Raw genomic sequence first — 17194 nt, forward strand, 5'->3', positions numbered from 1 at the left:
TATAATTTTATTCACAGCTATATACTTATATTGTTCCTCTCGATCTTCTCTTTATTCAAAGTCGTTTTTTAAATGTAAAGATTTTTTATTCAGAAAGGAGACGACTTATCTGATCTGCAAAGAACTTTGAAGGTTCGAACTTTTAGTTCAACTTTTTAGATCTAAACTGCTTCCGTTAGTTTTTAAAGATGCGAAGTTAAGGTAAGAAAATGAGAAAACAGTAAATCGAATGAGATCTGCGGGATTGATAAACTTTGTACTTAACTTAATAAACACCTAAAATTACATTCACGCGCTTATATTATGTAAAAGCCCCGCTAATTAGGCTTGTTTAGCCGAGTCGCATTGTAATTAATTTTGTTGCGATGCGAACGTGCGGTGGTACGATCTAGCAGAACTGATCGGTCGAAGGGTGTAACTATTAAATTGGTATTTCATCCAGTTACACCATTGCGGGCAGCCCTGTTCTGTAATTAACGAACTTTGATATTGACCGATGTACCACGAGCAGTGCATCGATGACGTGCACGACATGTAGAGTCTGTGCGATCTGCATAAAAGGACCAACTGCAATTTGAGAAAAGATACTCGTCAGTTTGATTAGGACGATATCCATTAAAGGATTGAAGCTAAGAACGACCTTATAGAATCTACACTATTATTAATGAATGAATGCGTTATCACTTTATGAAAGTTCAACATACGTTGATAAATAGAGATATAGTATTTTCCGAAATGTCGCATATAAATTTACGAAGTGCGCTATACATGTGTCGTATGTCGTCATATTTTTTTTTATTGAAACACGTTGAAATATTATGCCATTCTTTAGTCTTTCGACTGACAAGTCGAATTTATCGTCCTGCTTAAAGTAGTAAGAACTTAATAGAGCGATTCATAAAAACGTTCACGGCAATTGTTGAGTTAATAATTATTGCCGGAGTTATTCACGGAGAATGAGATGGGGCGGGGCAGAATCGGGATGCCATGTGAAAATGGGATGAAAAATATATATATATGTACACACAAAGATTGAACAAACTGAGAAAGAAAGGTATCGGCAGCAAACAAAAGGGTAGAATGTTTGTTGACTTCAGTATGAACGAAAAAATAAATCGACACTCGCCGGGGGTTGATTCTCAAAAATCGAGAGAAGAACACGAGCGAGTGACGACAGAGCATCCCTTTTCTTCCTCGCTAGTTCCTTTTGATGACACTTTTGCTTGCTCACTTGAAATAGAGACATGGAAATAAAAGATAGGAAGAACTGGTAGTCGTTACACCGCAAAAATGTCGATAGTTTACGGTACGTAATTCCAATGAATTCGTTTTGTAGATATTTTTATACAGGAACACATAAGAATTATATAAATAAGTTTTATTGGAATATGACATGGATTATTAGAGTATGATAGTTATATTAGATTAATATTGTGACACATAGCGTAATTAAAATTTTGGCGCTGACTCCTAATTGCCCTGTCTAAACAACGTATTTTTAATTTATTATATATGAGAATTATATATCATATAAAATAATATAATATAATTAATATACTACAATATAATATGGTATAATATATGATGTAATATATTTGGCGACGTTAACATTTTGATAGGTATTTTCTGTGGAGAGAATACTCGAATATTTTTTCTAAAATTTCAGAAGTTTATATTATATAATCTTATACATTCAAAAAAAGTGTTTAATTTTAAGATATTAAAATGTTTCATTCTTGTCTCTATTTTTTAAATACTTAAAGATGTTTTATTTTTAAACTTTTTCAATAAATAGAACACTTTGTTTGAATTTAAAACACATTTGAATGTATACTGTTTCACTTAGCATTTGTACATTCTTGAGTATCATCCTTCCTCCGAAACCAGTGTTTCATCATTGCTTCAAAAGATTCTTATTCCTGAGGAGAGAGAAAGCTAGCAAATGAATTCATTAATATACTTCCGGACGTATCTCTAGGTCTCTTCTTCATTCATTGGACTAGTCGTTGATGTAACCCTTCTCGTTCTTCGCCGCCATTTCTCCACTTTCCGGAGCTTCGATTGGATTTTATAGAGCGGCTGTTAATTATTCTCCTACGACCTCTTTTCCACCACCACACTCCTCGTAACCTCCGCGCACCTTAGAAATATTAATTTCACAATTTCCTCTGAATCGTTACGGTACTCTCTTCGTCGGAACCAGCCTTAATTGCCGCGATTAAATTAGACATCGACGGCTCGAGTAGGAGTAGAAAAGGGAGAAAACGAAGAACTCGACTAGAACGTAACGAGTGACTCGCTTGAAAATTAGACCGATTGAGTTAGGTGGTGAATTGTCATCGAATTGATGTTAGAGGTAACTAATTTGAGAACTATCGTTTGCTTTTATTAATAATATTCCAGTAATAACAAGAAAACATTAGAGACATGTAAAAAATAATTATATAAATTAACAACTACTTCGATAAAAATAAAAATATATAATCTATTGTATTACATTAATCTATGATTAAAATTTAGAAGCATGAAGTAATAGAAAAAAATACAAATATTAAATGTCACAGCATCATATTAATCTTTAAAAGAATAGGAAAGTCATTATAGTGACACTGAAACAGTGTCATATTTTAAGATAAGAAATACAATAAAATTATAATAAATTGTACTCAAGGAAAAACTGTGAGATTTTAAAAATAGACCCCCGCTCTATGAAGGTTAATGAACGTGAAAAATGAACGCAATCTATTCTCAGCTTGACTCTTTGAATCCTTCGTAGTCATAGATATTGTCTGGGTAGCGTAAAAAAATCGATTGTTCTGAACAGCGCCTGGTGACCGAGTGAATTTAAACATCTCGTACAGTATACATATATTCTTGCTACGTTTTACGCGTTTGCACTTTTAGTGGGCTTACTTTTGCGAACGTTGCTGCGTTATCTGCGAAAAGGCGATCCCGCCAGTGGCTTTAGTTTTCCTGTGGCGAGGAGTGCAAAAATCCGATTAGCGGAGAGCACCTCGAGCGTGGCGCTTATAAGGGGTGTGTGCACATCCGGATCGGAAAGGGCGGGTGCGTGTTAGCGGCTAGAATGGATGTGGTATAATTCACCTGACCTCCGAACCGTCCGCGCTGTTCCCCGAACTTTGGCGTTAACCACGAATGTGCACAAGGCCATCAAAAGTATGCCATTAATTTATGCAAATATAATATTATACTCACTCTCTAAAATCTTTGGAGTGGAATCTAACTCTAAAGAGTGAAAGCTCACTTTTAAAATTTGACAATTGAAACCTTTTCTTTTTCAACACTCTGGTTCAATTGTCACTCTTTGAGCGGTATTCATACCGCCGTCCATTCTTATTTTAAGACTACACTGTTAAATCTATAGTGTCAAATTTAATCTAATGTGAGTCGCCACTGCTCCTACTAAATATATCGTTATTTTTTACTAAAATGATAATTAAAATGTTTTAGTAAAAAATAACGATATTATTGAGTAGGAGCAGTGGCGACTCACATTAAGTTAATTTGACCCTATAAAATTTAACAGTGTATCTTAAATAACGTTTTAATAATACAACCCTCTAATTGGCTTATGTCATCTTAAGACTGTACTTAAGAAGATTCTAAAGTAAATCTGTTTTATCAATTTTTTCCAAACAAGTGTTTTTCTAACTGTCTTTACAGATTAAAAAATCCTTATCCATAATTAAGGTATAAACAATAATGTAGTCCAAACTGGTCGACTTCATGCCAAAAACGAAAAAAGTTGGAAAATTATAGTTTTGTTACCGACTTTTAACGTCAACTCGTAATAATGTTTGCTTTATATATAAATTTTATACTTCGTACGTATAAAACAATCTTTGTTTGGACTAGAGATTACATGAACAATCAATGTTGAGTACTTAGAATTAGGTTTAGATACGAAAGATTAGTTAATAATACGAAAGATTAGTTTGTTAAAAAATTTGTACGTATGTGTGAGTGCGATATTGATGCAGTAGTATATAAAAATATGACGATGTGTCGTATTTTATCAGTAAAACAACGATCTCATTGGAGTTCAGGCTTCACTTTAGGATCTCCTTAAGACAGTCTCAAATATAAGAATCGACTATGAATATCGGCCTTTGCCACTCTTTAGAATTAGCTGATTCTAATCCTAAGATTTTAAAGAACAGATAACATGTTTCTGTTTCTGGGTATTCCTTTTATTTTCTCGTATATACGCATCACTTGTAATCTTTTCTCACCTTCTCTATCTGCGATCATTTCTCAAATGCACGTTTAGCTCTGGAAGTGACGATCGATAATACCCTTATCAGACGGCGTGTGAGTCTTGCATCGCTTGCAGTAATGGCTGGAGGTCGATAAAACGGCATACCGCTGGATATTGGTGGCTTAATAATTAATATTAATAGGATGGGCTCTCACGCGATGCAGAAAACTTTTTCATCGATGCCCAAATTGCTCACGCAGAAGATTGAGAATATTTTATTCGCATCTATATATAAAAGTAACATTATGAAACTGCATAACTTTTCGATTATAAAATAATATCGTAAGAGTACACAATGATGTATTAGTGAAATTATGATCGAGCGAAATGACACAGAAGATTAATGTAATAAATTTTTGTAATAAAAACTAATCTTATATATTTCACGATACCTCTCTTTTATTTAAAGAAAAAGAAGAATGGTAAAAGCTCATTCGTTTTTTTCACAGAAAAAGGGAAGTAAACGCAGTTTCTTAGCTCAGAAAGACGACCTGGTTGGAAATAGGGTAGGAAAATAGGAAATCAGAGACGCTCGATTTCATTTGGTATTGGTTGCTTCTATTTTTCTTTTCAATCTGTTCGGAAACTAGTAAGTAACGTTATCACAGGCCAGTGATAACGGTCACAAGCGTCGTTTGTCTTTCCATGGATGCACAGTAAAACGAGTAGTTACTGTTACAAATGTGCACTTGTTTTCATTTCACAATTACTTCCTTTCAATTACCTCACTTACTGTTTCATCGTCTTTTTACTACGCTTAGATACATGCTGATCTACAAATAGCGTAATGCCGCCAACGCGCGGCTTTTTTTTAGCTCTCAATCCATAATTGCAATAAACATGAGCCAATTATCGATCAGTATCTCTTAATATTAGTCCCTTATAATGATGATCTCGTAAGATAATAAGTTTTATCGGCAAATCTCGAATACTTGCGAGTAAAACAACTAAACTTGGTAGTCTGCGAGATATGTTTTGAGATATATCTTGTTCATCAGATATTTTTATTACTATCAAATCATATCTTTGTAGCTATTAACCCCCCACTACAGCTATGAAAACTATATCAAAATCAAAGCGTCTTTGTTTGAAATACAGAAGTAGTAATTTGATTAGAACAACACAATTTTTTAATTAAAAGAAAGTTTTTGTAATATCAACCAAACTATGGTTATTCATACAAAACATTTCTCTTAGTGTATACAGCGATTGATAGAGAAAGAGAGAGAGGTTCAAGTTTGTTTATCTTCAATTTAGAACCTTATAATACCAATCGTACAGATTGTGTAATCTAAAAGATTTCGATTCGATCCAAATAACCCGTTGTTGTCGAAGATTAAGATGTTAGCTATTACTACGGAATAATGAGCAAGATTGAAAAACCATGTGGTGTGGAGGTAATTGCGGTTTCCACTTTTCATTATCGTGAAACTCAAAGTACCGAGGAATAGTGAATGATTGCGAAAGGCACGCGACCGATTTCATTCACGTTCAGTTATCTTCTCTTATTCCCACCGCTGCTTAAGGAGGGATGGACGGTCACCACGACAGGAATACGAAGAAAGCGGCGTTCCCGGATGACGAAGGTTATGCGAGGGGAATGAGAATCCTGCCGTGGTATTAGCTAGGGAATTTTCTATTTCAGATTCCGCGAATCCATTTTATCTTAAACTTCGTAATTCCATACCGCTCCGCTACCCTTCCTCCATGCGTTTCGAGGCACGAAGGAATTCACCCTCGCGACTTTTCTATCCCACTGGGTATTCTCTATCCTCGATCTGCCTTCGTCGGCCGTCTCCGTTCCTTACAATGGCCGAAGGGGGAAAGGGAGAGGAATAGATGGACATTTTTATATTTTCCAGCGGGTAGCGGGAACGGCCGTTGTGCCGCCGCCAACTCGAATTTTCCGCCCCCGTGATATTGGACAGCAAAAGTTAAAATCATCCGTATACTCGTGCACGCGCGAGCGAAGTAAAACGGCTGCTCGTTTATCTCGCGTTTTTAAATCGCGCGACGCGGAAATGTTCCAAAGTTAAAGTGCCACGAGACAGGGTAATCGATGGAATACCTTTCATGTATTCATGTACTATCGATTAATATCAATTTTGATATACACAGTTGTTGCAACGGCTCCAAACAGATCTTTATAAATCTAATGTATTATATATCACATAACAAATCGTATTGAATTTATTGTGCACATGGTAAAAATGTAGCGTGCCAAAAATAAAAGAATGTCATTTACCAGACATATTTTTCCAAAATTTTGCGTTAAACATTTTTATGCCATAAACGTGCCATTAAAATGATGAAATTAAGTAACTATATATATGATTGTTGCTTTACAAGTATTATTATCAACTCTTTATGGACGCTTTGCGGAACAGAACCAAAAAATCATGAATATACCAGAAAGAATTTAAATAAGTACATAAAAATAATAAAACTTCCGTGTTTTTTATGCCAAAAAGACAAAAAATGAAAAATATGCTAACCTCGATGCTCTAAGATTATTTTTAGACAGAATTCCGGCTGCTGCATATTTTTAAATACTTAGTTTTTTATTCTCTAAAGCTTTAAGGGGATTCTAAAGCCGTCTGTTGCCGACTAAATCGTAATTTTTGTATAACAATTTTTTTTTCTTTTACAGACTTAAAAATCCTTTTCCAGGATTAAAGTATACACATTAATACGTGTCTGTGAGGTGGAATTTATACCGAGAATAATAAAAAAATTTTTCTTAGGATTTCAATTTCGAAATTTTTTGTCGTTCTCGGAATAAATTCCACCTCACAGACACGTATTAATGTGTATCTTTTAATCGTGGAAAAGGATTTTCGAATCTGTAAAGGAGGAAAAAAATAATTATTATACAAAAAAGATGACTTTAATTTCGGAAAATCTTTTTTGTTAGGCTATTTCGCAAGCTTAGGACTGTTTGTACATGTTATACGCTTTCGGGAAAAGTATCATTTGGTACGATCTATAGAATTTCTGCACTAAGGAAATTATAACCCGAGGTGACAACTGTAAGAGCTGAAATAAAGTGAATTTTTAATTTTTTCCCCGATTTTCTCGTCAAATTTAGTGTGGCTGGTGTTTTTTGTACCTTTATTGTGTAAAGGATTTGGTGATCTATAAAGCCAATTCGGAGAAATTGGTAATCTGCAATTGTCAGTAATTTCTGTTGGCTTAGGATCCACTTAATTCATTAAATCTTTATATATATATATATATATATACAAAAATATATAGGTATTATGTATATATTTATAATATATTTTATATGACATACATAAAATAAGCCAGAGTTCATCTATCCACATGCATATCATTTTGTGGTATAAGGCTGGCTTCCCACGCGAGTGAGACGAATTCGGTACTCCAGGAATGCAAGCAAACGTACGGCTTGCATCTCTAACGGAATAGTTGTGGTGTCGTTACATTCTTGCCGCAGGAAGGCGAACAGCAAGAAGATAAAAAAGAAATTACAAACGTTTTGAGAAGCGTGAAATCGTTACTGTCACACTGGCATTCGATGACGATGACAGCGACGACGACGATAACGACGACGACGAAGAAGATGACTTTGACGGCGTACGATTTCCGGTTTTCAGCGGGTGCACACGAGGTAGTATCAAAGTGCACGGACACATGAGAATGTACCGGCATTTACACTTAGATACTCCGCAAACACGCTGAATCTATTAGTCTGTACATTTGCCGACTTCGTCGTCGAAAATTGATATACACAGATAACAGATGCGATCGCATGACGGTGATATTATGGAAATGAACGTTCACAACATGGCTTTGTTTTAATGTAAATATTAATATTGTTTCGTTAACGTTGTATTGTATCGCGTGAACATTTTGCTTTCTCAGTCGTTTACAGGGTTTAGATTGTTGATAATTTCCTTTCCTTTCGGATGTACGTTCAATGTTAGCTTTTAGAGATTCCTAAACTCTTCTCCTACAATAGTAGTCAAAACGAAACAAAATCAAGTTGTTTTATCGGAATTATCGAATCAGAATATGAAATTCGTACTTCCTTAGTCGCATAACAATGTCACGATGATTTCGTTGCTTCACTAAAGAGCTTGCATCCCTTAGAGGACTTTAAGATCTCAAGTTTCAGCATCATCCTCGTTGGGAAACATTGCCTTGGGTAGTCCATAAACATGGCCGACGTAATGGTCGCTGTATTTACCCTCTCATAGTGCGAGATTAATAACGTGGTTGATGCATATACAACGGCGGCATATATGCGTGTGACCTTATCATTGTTATATTATATGATTTCAGTAATTCATACTGGACAGATTTATGTATTGCCTATTACACCCTCAAATAATGAGCTGTCTCTCGTGAATAATGAGCTAATTTTTATGATGGCATATACATTAAGGCTCGATATTGAAATGAATATATTAGTAATTTTAGAAAAATTCACAGCGCTTTGATCTCGCAGATTTATAGAAAAGATTATTACTTGATTGATAGAGAAGGTACTTGTTATAAATATGTTATAAATATGCATCAAATTGGAAAAATTCCACTATATATATATATAGAGTTTACGATGTAATTCCAATCTTATATTTATTAATACGATTAATAAATAATTTGTGTATATCGCGAATAATTAAAATATTAAACGGCTACTAAATATATGCGCATATTAAAACGGTATAAATTGTTATGAATAATTTAATAATATAACAATTTTCTCCAGTCTCTCTCGGCGCAAACTTTATTCATGAAAATCGCGTTTTTGCATTTGCAAAACTATAAGTTCACGTTACTGGTTTTCCTGCTTCGTGGAAGTCCTTTACGTGTCTCCATGTTTATGCGTCTTCGCTGTACGAGCGTTGAATAATGGCCACATTAGACCTCGCAGTTGTTCAATTTTCGCGACGCGTGCTGTCGCATCTTTCTGAACAATTACGTACGGTCGTACGTGTAAAGGCAAACCCGTAGCACGCGTCTCGCCCTAAGTCGGGTCACGGCGGATCCCAGCGATAATACTCCCAGTACAGCCGGCATTAACACCCGCCTTTGCGGAAATTAATTTCCGCCACCACGTTGTCAAATTTTCACGGGGATGCACTGGGAGTCGACGGTTGCTACCTTCTTTCCGCCGTGATCCACTAGCGTGCACCAAATTGCGTGTTTCACAATACACTCTTACGTAAGTCTCTTACTGCATCACACACTGCGTCTCTGTCCCTCGAGAGGCAAAGTTTACTCTGTTTTTGCGGAAATCCTCCGCGAGAAAATGTGTGTGACGTATGCATATAATATGCGACCACGTTGAAATTAATTCGAATCATAAAAATGTAATAAGCATCGTAAAATTTTATTTCGCAGGAAAAAAAGAGAACCGCACAAACTGAAAGCTACTTTAGTAAGTGTTATTAGTTTATTGTTACAGCCTTTTACTTTGCACTTTAACCCTTAAAAAGTATAAGCAATCAAATTGGATGGGTATACTTTTTTGGTATGGCATATCCATTCAGTTTGATTGTTTATAACTTCCATAAAAGTGAATATATTGTAAAAAAATTGTTTTTAATTGAAACGCTACGCTGTAAAAAATAGCCATGTCTATATAATTCTCACTGTGTTGGTGTTAATATAACACCAATATAATGTGGATTTAAATGTGTTTTAAATCCACATCACATTGGTGCTAATATATTCACACCAAATTAATTAATATTAACACCAAACACAAAGTGAGAATTATATAGATACCGCGTGGGTGTTAAATTCACACCGGAGGTGTTGAATCCACATCAATATTTTTTAGATATTAAGGAATATAATGATACCAGGCAAATGTAAGTATCTTCATAAATAAAACGGTTATAAGCAATGGAAAAAGCATTAGAAAAAGAAATGGGTATACGGGGGAGGCTTAAGGATAAAATTATATTTTATTAAAAAATTTTCACACTTATGAATTAACAATCAAATTGATATGTCTGTTATTTTAAAAAATAATAATAACACACACACACACAGTTGTTCGATCCATAAAAATTCTAGCGTTCTCATATAATGATTCGCGACTACCATTGTTGCTATTTATAATCGTTAAGGTCACGACGTAGTGTAAACGAGCCTTAATTTACTCGCAAATGCACGCGGAAACATCCTCTTGTCGCGAAGTCCGTAGATGCAGGAGGTATGGAGGTACGGGGACGCTAAACAAGGGGGTGGTGTCATCATCCTCAGTGTGTACAAGACTCGGCAGCGACCCCGACAGAACCTTCCCCCTAACTTCCACCCCTGGCGACGTAATTGAATCACGCTGCGGACCGTCGAGGCGTAAAACGTGGATTAAATACGATGCATACGTAGTACCGAATCCCGTTCCGGAGAGTTGCGTCGGCTCGCAATGAGAGGATGTCATCGCTGAATGTTGTATCTGGTGTACACTCGAAACTCGGAATACACCGGCATTTCGATGGACGTCTGAATGACCGGTCCGTCACCGCTAATTTGTACACTTGCGACCCTTTTGAAGACTAACCCATGGAGGATTGTGAATTCGGCTAACCAAATCGGTTACTCGTAACCCTTTGCATGTGCCTCAACGGAGCTCGTTGAAATTTGTAACGCGCAAACGAGAACGAAAACACGACAGAGAGATCAATTTTAGAGTACTACATTCGAAATCTATTTATAACGCGTCTGTTTTTAGCTCCGTCCTTTAGCTGCGCGTGTCTCATTTATCTTTCGGAAGGGACGCTGCTCGTGATTATACGGTACGATCACACACACACACGACTGTATTTTCGGCCTGACAAATACAAACTGAAACGGTGCGACTTGCGCAGTTTCTCCCGAGTTGTAGAGGACTTATCGTCGATCGCTCGTTGCCATTCGGTTCCGTGATACGTTGCCAGTCCTGTTTCTCTTCGCTTTCTGGACGTCTCAATTTCATTAACCATGTCGTATTCCAGCGAGAATAGAGGATAATGATGATTTCGGAAAGGAAACCGATAAGGAATTATAGACGAGAGAGACAGAGAACACGACGGGAGCAAGGAAACTTGATGAGTAGAATCCAGGTTGTACAAATCGAATCGTTCTTACTACATTTGAACTTTAACGCTTCCCTTTGTCACTCGACATGATACACTTAAGAGTTTTTTATTTTTACTTCTTCAATTTCTCTTGTTTTACTTTAACTCGTCTATTCCGCTTTCAGTTTGATTTCTGAAATTATTTACTCTTCCCGTATAATTCGAAAAATAATAAAAAATATATTATTATATGCAAAAAATTAGAATTCCAACTATAAATTTTTAATTCTATTCAATAATTAATAATACATATAATTACTAATGATATCTAATAAAAGTTGAGAAAATTAATTTTCCTTCACCGATTATCAAGATAATCATTGAAGAAGAATCAACGATTTATCTTGAAATTATAATTAAGAGAACTCTTGTGCGACAGACGGGATGTCTTCACCTGAGGTCGTTTGTGAAATTTATGAATGTCGGCACTATTTTTGGAAAATTCCAAGGGTGAAAGAAAAACCATCAATCTCAGAGTCCCAGTTTCGCTTCACGGAGTGGCGACAGCCAGAGCGATTCGAGGACGAGACTCACTCTCTCCGTCCGATGCCGTTTATGAGCGAACTGTTCTCAAACTGTTTTTATAAGAAAGATAAATAGGTGCTTTTGATAAAACTCGACTGACGCACCCAGGCCCGAAGCATTGAATTTCATTATCGTGCGAGTCTTGATTTATCGCCCGCGCTCGGCTTACTCTCGAACGACTTGGCCTCTCATGCCTCCCTCGTGACAGCCCTCTCGACGATCCATTTCACAAAACGTGATAACAAATCGCGGTCTCGAGGAATTTACGTAACCAGCGGTCGAAACGTCGATTCCCCTCGCAGCGATAAAGATCGTCGTTTTCGAGAATAGTGTTATATTTTTCAGGCTGCGGTCACCAGGCTTTCCGGATTTCCGTCGCGCTTTTTTCCGTTCCCAAAATTTCAGACCACGGTCGACCGTCAGATGCAATCGTCGAGAGAGCCTGGGCGCATCCGCGCGCGTTGAATAATCAAACGAAAAAATTGGTTCGTCGTAAATGTCCGTGGACCCCATCGCCATCCACCTAGCATGAAACTTCCTCTCCCCTTCATCCTCACCTTTCTCCATTCTCTGCATCTTCCGACGTTCTCTCATGGCCTGTCATAAAACTTTCATAACTTTCGGTATTTCCACGAGCAGCCTTTTGCCAGTCCGCTCATGCGAGTCGTTAGATACGGCTCTTCTCTTCCCTTAAGTAAGGAAACGATGAGAGAATGAACGGGACGTGCCAGGTATAAAAAATATCTCGCGGTTAACTTTTTGAGACACAACGCGATCTATTTTGACGTACTCATAATTTGAATATTTCTTACGAAGCCCGGCGTGATTCTTTAAATTATTTTTAACTATCGTCACTCGAAAATTAAAGATGTAAAGGACTCCGCCTTCATATGGAGTCATATTGGGTCTCGGTGAAATAATTTAGCTTTCACACATAATGTAGTTTGTGTATAATGTACACTGTTAAATTTATAATGTCAAATCATACCCTGTTTGATCTTTAATCATTTCTATAAATTACCTAATAACTGTTCCTAATGATGATGATGTGTGTGTGTGTGTGTGTCATTAATTTAACTAAAATAAAGTTAAACAATTTAGCAAGAAACTATATTAAATTTGACTCAAATTTACTTTATTGAAGTATATACGTCATGACATTGTTTGGAAACTAAGCACTGAAAGGATTGATTTACACACATTGATTTTAAACACAGGTATAAGTTAAAAATAACAAAATGTTGTTTAACTCAAGAGATTAGGTTGCCATTACTTCTTTAATGTTTAATGTAGTGAACAAAAAATGTCAAAATACAAGGCTCAATAATGAATAGTTCTTAAATATGGTATATCAAAGGTGTAAAATTTGTGTTTATAGAGCACATTTGATACTCTATAGCTTAAAAATTATCTATTGTTGAACATCTTTTGTTCACATGACATTATAAAGCTACGTTAAACTAACTTATTTCATCGAAATTCACCGAAATTTTCCATATAATTAATGCAGTCTTTAAGGCTCGAATGTCTAGCTAGAAACATATTTATAAACGAACGATTCGTTTTATTTATATGCAATATCATTGCGATTAAAATATCGAGATATCATAGACATTGTACTGTCTATTTACTATTCCCATGTCGCTGATACATAGTTTTTTGAATATTTATCTTTGTCACGGAAGGACACGAAGGCGTGGGACAAACGCTGTCTGTGCGCAAATTGTCACTGGCTGAGTGGTTCATAAATTTGCAAATAGCTGCTAACAATTCATGCCATTCAATGCAGCGATGCACTGTACCGGTAATCATTTCAAATGCACTGGCTGTATCGCTCGGTTGCATCGCTCGGTTGTGTTCGGGCAAACATTCCGGCTAAACGATCGTCACACCAAATTCGACAATGACGTTCCGATCAGCGGCAACGATAAAAATGTTGCTGTACTACGCTTAGAATGCTTTAATCGCAACTTGATACGCGTTATTTTAAAAATATTACTAACAAGGTGTGATAAAATTGGAATTGATGAAATATTTATCGTGCTTTATTGATTAATACAATTCGCGTTTTTCGAACGACGGCAAACATTGGGAAATGAGACATATTGTTCTACGAGCCTCGAAACAGATGAAAGGTGACTCATACCGACAAAGAGCAAAGTTGGCTCGAACAGCCGTGGTATATGGTTTCTGTCGTTACTGTTGCAACTGCCGTAATACCTCTTACAGCAGCAGCCGTCGTTCTCGCAGCACATTAAATAACTTCGTGTCTCGAATATCGAAATAGAGCTATGGGAACGAGTAGACAGAACGATCGTTCCGATCGCATATGTTGTACATAGAAAGAAATCATAGTTCACACTTGATCGTCGTTAGCGATATTTGTTCTTTACAACTTCTGGCGATAAATCGAAATATATGTAACTTATATTTCTCTTCGCGAAAAGCATTGCACGTGTAATTGCAGGTAATTTTTTAAATTCTCTGCTCTTGCTTTAAATTTTCGTTATTAAGCTTCTCTGCTCATATAAATATCTACTATTATTACCATTCACATAACGTTAATAATTTCATCTTAGAAATAAGAAGAAGGAAACGTGGTAAATTAAATCGTCGCAAACTTTTTTACGAAGTAATATTTTAGAACTTTTACTCCCTCGCGCGTGCGCTCCTACCTATTTTCATTTCATTATCAAGCCGAAATGAGTAGCGCCGTTTCGTTGTTAAACCGAATTCTCGCCGATTATGAAAATACAGAGGGTGGTTAATAACTCCGAAAGATCTCATTTCCGTGAATTAATTTTGAACCGGCGTGTGCCACTTATTCCTGTAAAATTCTGACTCTTTACGCGAATAATGTGCAAAAGAAAAACACGCCAGCTCATTCATCGCTTAATTAACGCTCTTTTTATTTTACGACATAGCTTACCGTTGCTCTTAATCTCGAGGGATAATATCTCGAGGGTCGACTTTTAAAGTGTGTATTTAAGCACGGTACGTTCCGAATTATATCATTTTGCAATTTAGCGTCGCGATTGACCACCGTGCTACGTCTCGAACGTACTTCCCTCAGTTTTCTAGTATTACGAATGGAAATTTGATTTGACTTGTAACTAACGTAGCTGGTCAAGGATGGTATAACTTAAAAGTTATCCGGTACTGACCGCAAGATGAGGAGCGACGGGTTGCAATCGGATAGTTGGCGATTTACTGTAGTAATTACCAAAATTACTGCACCGCATAATGACGGTAATTATCGCCGTAATTCGCGGTAATTGCCGTAGCAATTACTGGGCTGAAATCCTGAAGACTGGCGGAAAGGCCGGCAGGTGGTTGCGTCGGTGACGATCACTTTTCCTCCCTTTCTGCCTGGGTTTCATCTCGCCTCTGCCTATTGATTTTGATGGGAGAAAATGGATGAGATATTATCACCTTTATTCTCAAGGCCAACTTCAATAGATATGTTGTTTCCCATGGCTGGTTTCGTACTTTTACATAATTCCGTAGAAGTTTAATGAATGATTACTACGACATTAATTTAAAGATTCTCTATTTAGAGACTGACCATAAAAGTGTGTCGTTTATGTTCTGCAAAATTCTGCGAAAGAGAGAAAAAGATGCATGTATATATCTTGCTCCAACTATTGCAAATTATCAGAAAATGATGGACCAATCAAAAGTGATCTTCTTATGGCCAGTCTCTGATTTATTAAAATTCTTTATATGCACTTTTACAGTGTTCTAACTATTATTATTTTATTGCAGGTCTGAGCCACGAGGAGAAATCGATATTTTCGGCGTATGGTGAGTTTATTCATTACTTTATAAATTTGTGTATAAGATGGTGAAAAATCAGAACTGTCGTGATCGTTGATTATCATTTAACTTTTAATGCATTTCTCATATTTTTGAATCGACGGATAACCGATAGGAAATGATTCTTTTTATAACTGTGACAGACCTTGAGGTAGGAATTGCGATATTCAGATGCGACGCGTCCTTCGCGTCTCTCGGGGATTGAAATCCGCCGTTTCTTTTCTCTTCCTAATGACTCGCGAAAAATTTCAATGCGTCTCAACGGCTTGCCTTTTCATATCGAATAATAAATGACGGCCGACGCCGTCGGAAGGCTAGGTCGACACGACGCCCAGCTGTCGAGACGCCGCTGAACTAGGATGCTAGGTGAGCTATCTAAATGCGTTGGTCGCTTCTGGCAACCGGAATGATTTTGTATTCATCTTTTGAAAAATACCGCTTTTCAAGTACGAGGCCACATGATGCCCCGGCTAACGCGACCAGATAGTCTGAGGACATGCGTCAAAGTTGCAAAGGAAATTTATCACGGGAATGACGTATTCTTTTCTTCACTTACAACCTATTTAGTTTCCCTGGTTGTGCTATGACAAATGGATGAGCTTAAACGAAAATAACACCTAGTTCGCTCGATATAATTTATAATTTATTATAAGCTTAACAGTCGCGATGCTATAGAAATTGTATAATTTGTTGAGGTTCAATTCCTTTCAATTTACAAAATTTATATACATTATGTATAATTGAAATAATGATGGGCTACGCGAGCCAAGCTATTAGATGTTTATTGCTAAAATTTATACGACGATTGATAAATAATGATTAATAAACAACGAAATGGATCTTTATCAAGCAGAAACGAGTCATTTTGGGTGGTGCATAATACGAAGTTTTATATTTCGAACTGCCGTTCGATATTTGTATCATGTACATCAACTTGTCTAATATTGAAAACGGTTTGATAGAGGTCGAGACATTTGTTTCATTATTATTACAAACATAAATTTTAACAATAAATAATATTTACTTTGGCTCATTGCTCGTTATTATTTCAATTTGATTGAGCTTATTTTTCTATTGCCTTATTTTTCTTTTATATATATATATATATATTAATTTATTATAAAATTAAATTATTACATATTTAGTTACACACAAAATCTGTTTACATTATTCTATTTCTCTATGTTACACTGTTACTCTTTGTTTGCTCCCTTTGCATACCGTGTTTCAAACAATTACGTGCAAGACGTTGCGTAAATAGATGGAGCTATACTGAAATGGAGATCGATGGCATCATATTTATTTCAAGTTTCGGGAATGGATTCACCTACGGAGAACGAGATCTACGTGGGATAGAATAGCGACCGACGCCATCGACGACGTATTCGTGAGTCACTGGCGTCTTCCTACGAGACAGATTGTCGTCCTGGGATCACACCACCGGATGGTACTTGCAAACTTGCCTTTCTGCCTGTATCGA

The 17194-nt window shown here is 36.4% G+C and overlaps 1 protein-coding gene across 8 annotated transcripts in view; it reads left to right on the plus strand.

Annotated features, from left to right (window-relative positions):
* The window catches only part of LOC108767979 (protein turtle), a 269485-nt gene that overhangs the window by 100639 nt on the left and 151652 nt on the right, over positions 1-17194 (plus strand). For all 8 annotated transcript variants that reach the window (XM_018518147.1, XM_018518138.1, XM_018518146.1 and 5 more), the window contains exon 3: positions 15664-15702. The gene's annotated coding sequence lies outside the window, so the exon portion shown is untranslated. The remainder of the gene's footprint in view (positions 1-15663; positions 15703-17194) is intronic.

This window comes from Trachymyrmex cornetzi, unplaced genomic scaffold (genome assembly GCF_001594075.2).
Source record: "Trachymyrmex cornetzi isolate Tcor2-1 unplaced genomic scaffold, Tcor1.1 scaffold743, whole genome shotgun sequence".
NCBI lineage: Eukaryota > Metazoa > Arthropoda > Insecta > Hymenoptera > Formicidae > Trachymyrmex > Trachymyrmex cornetzi.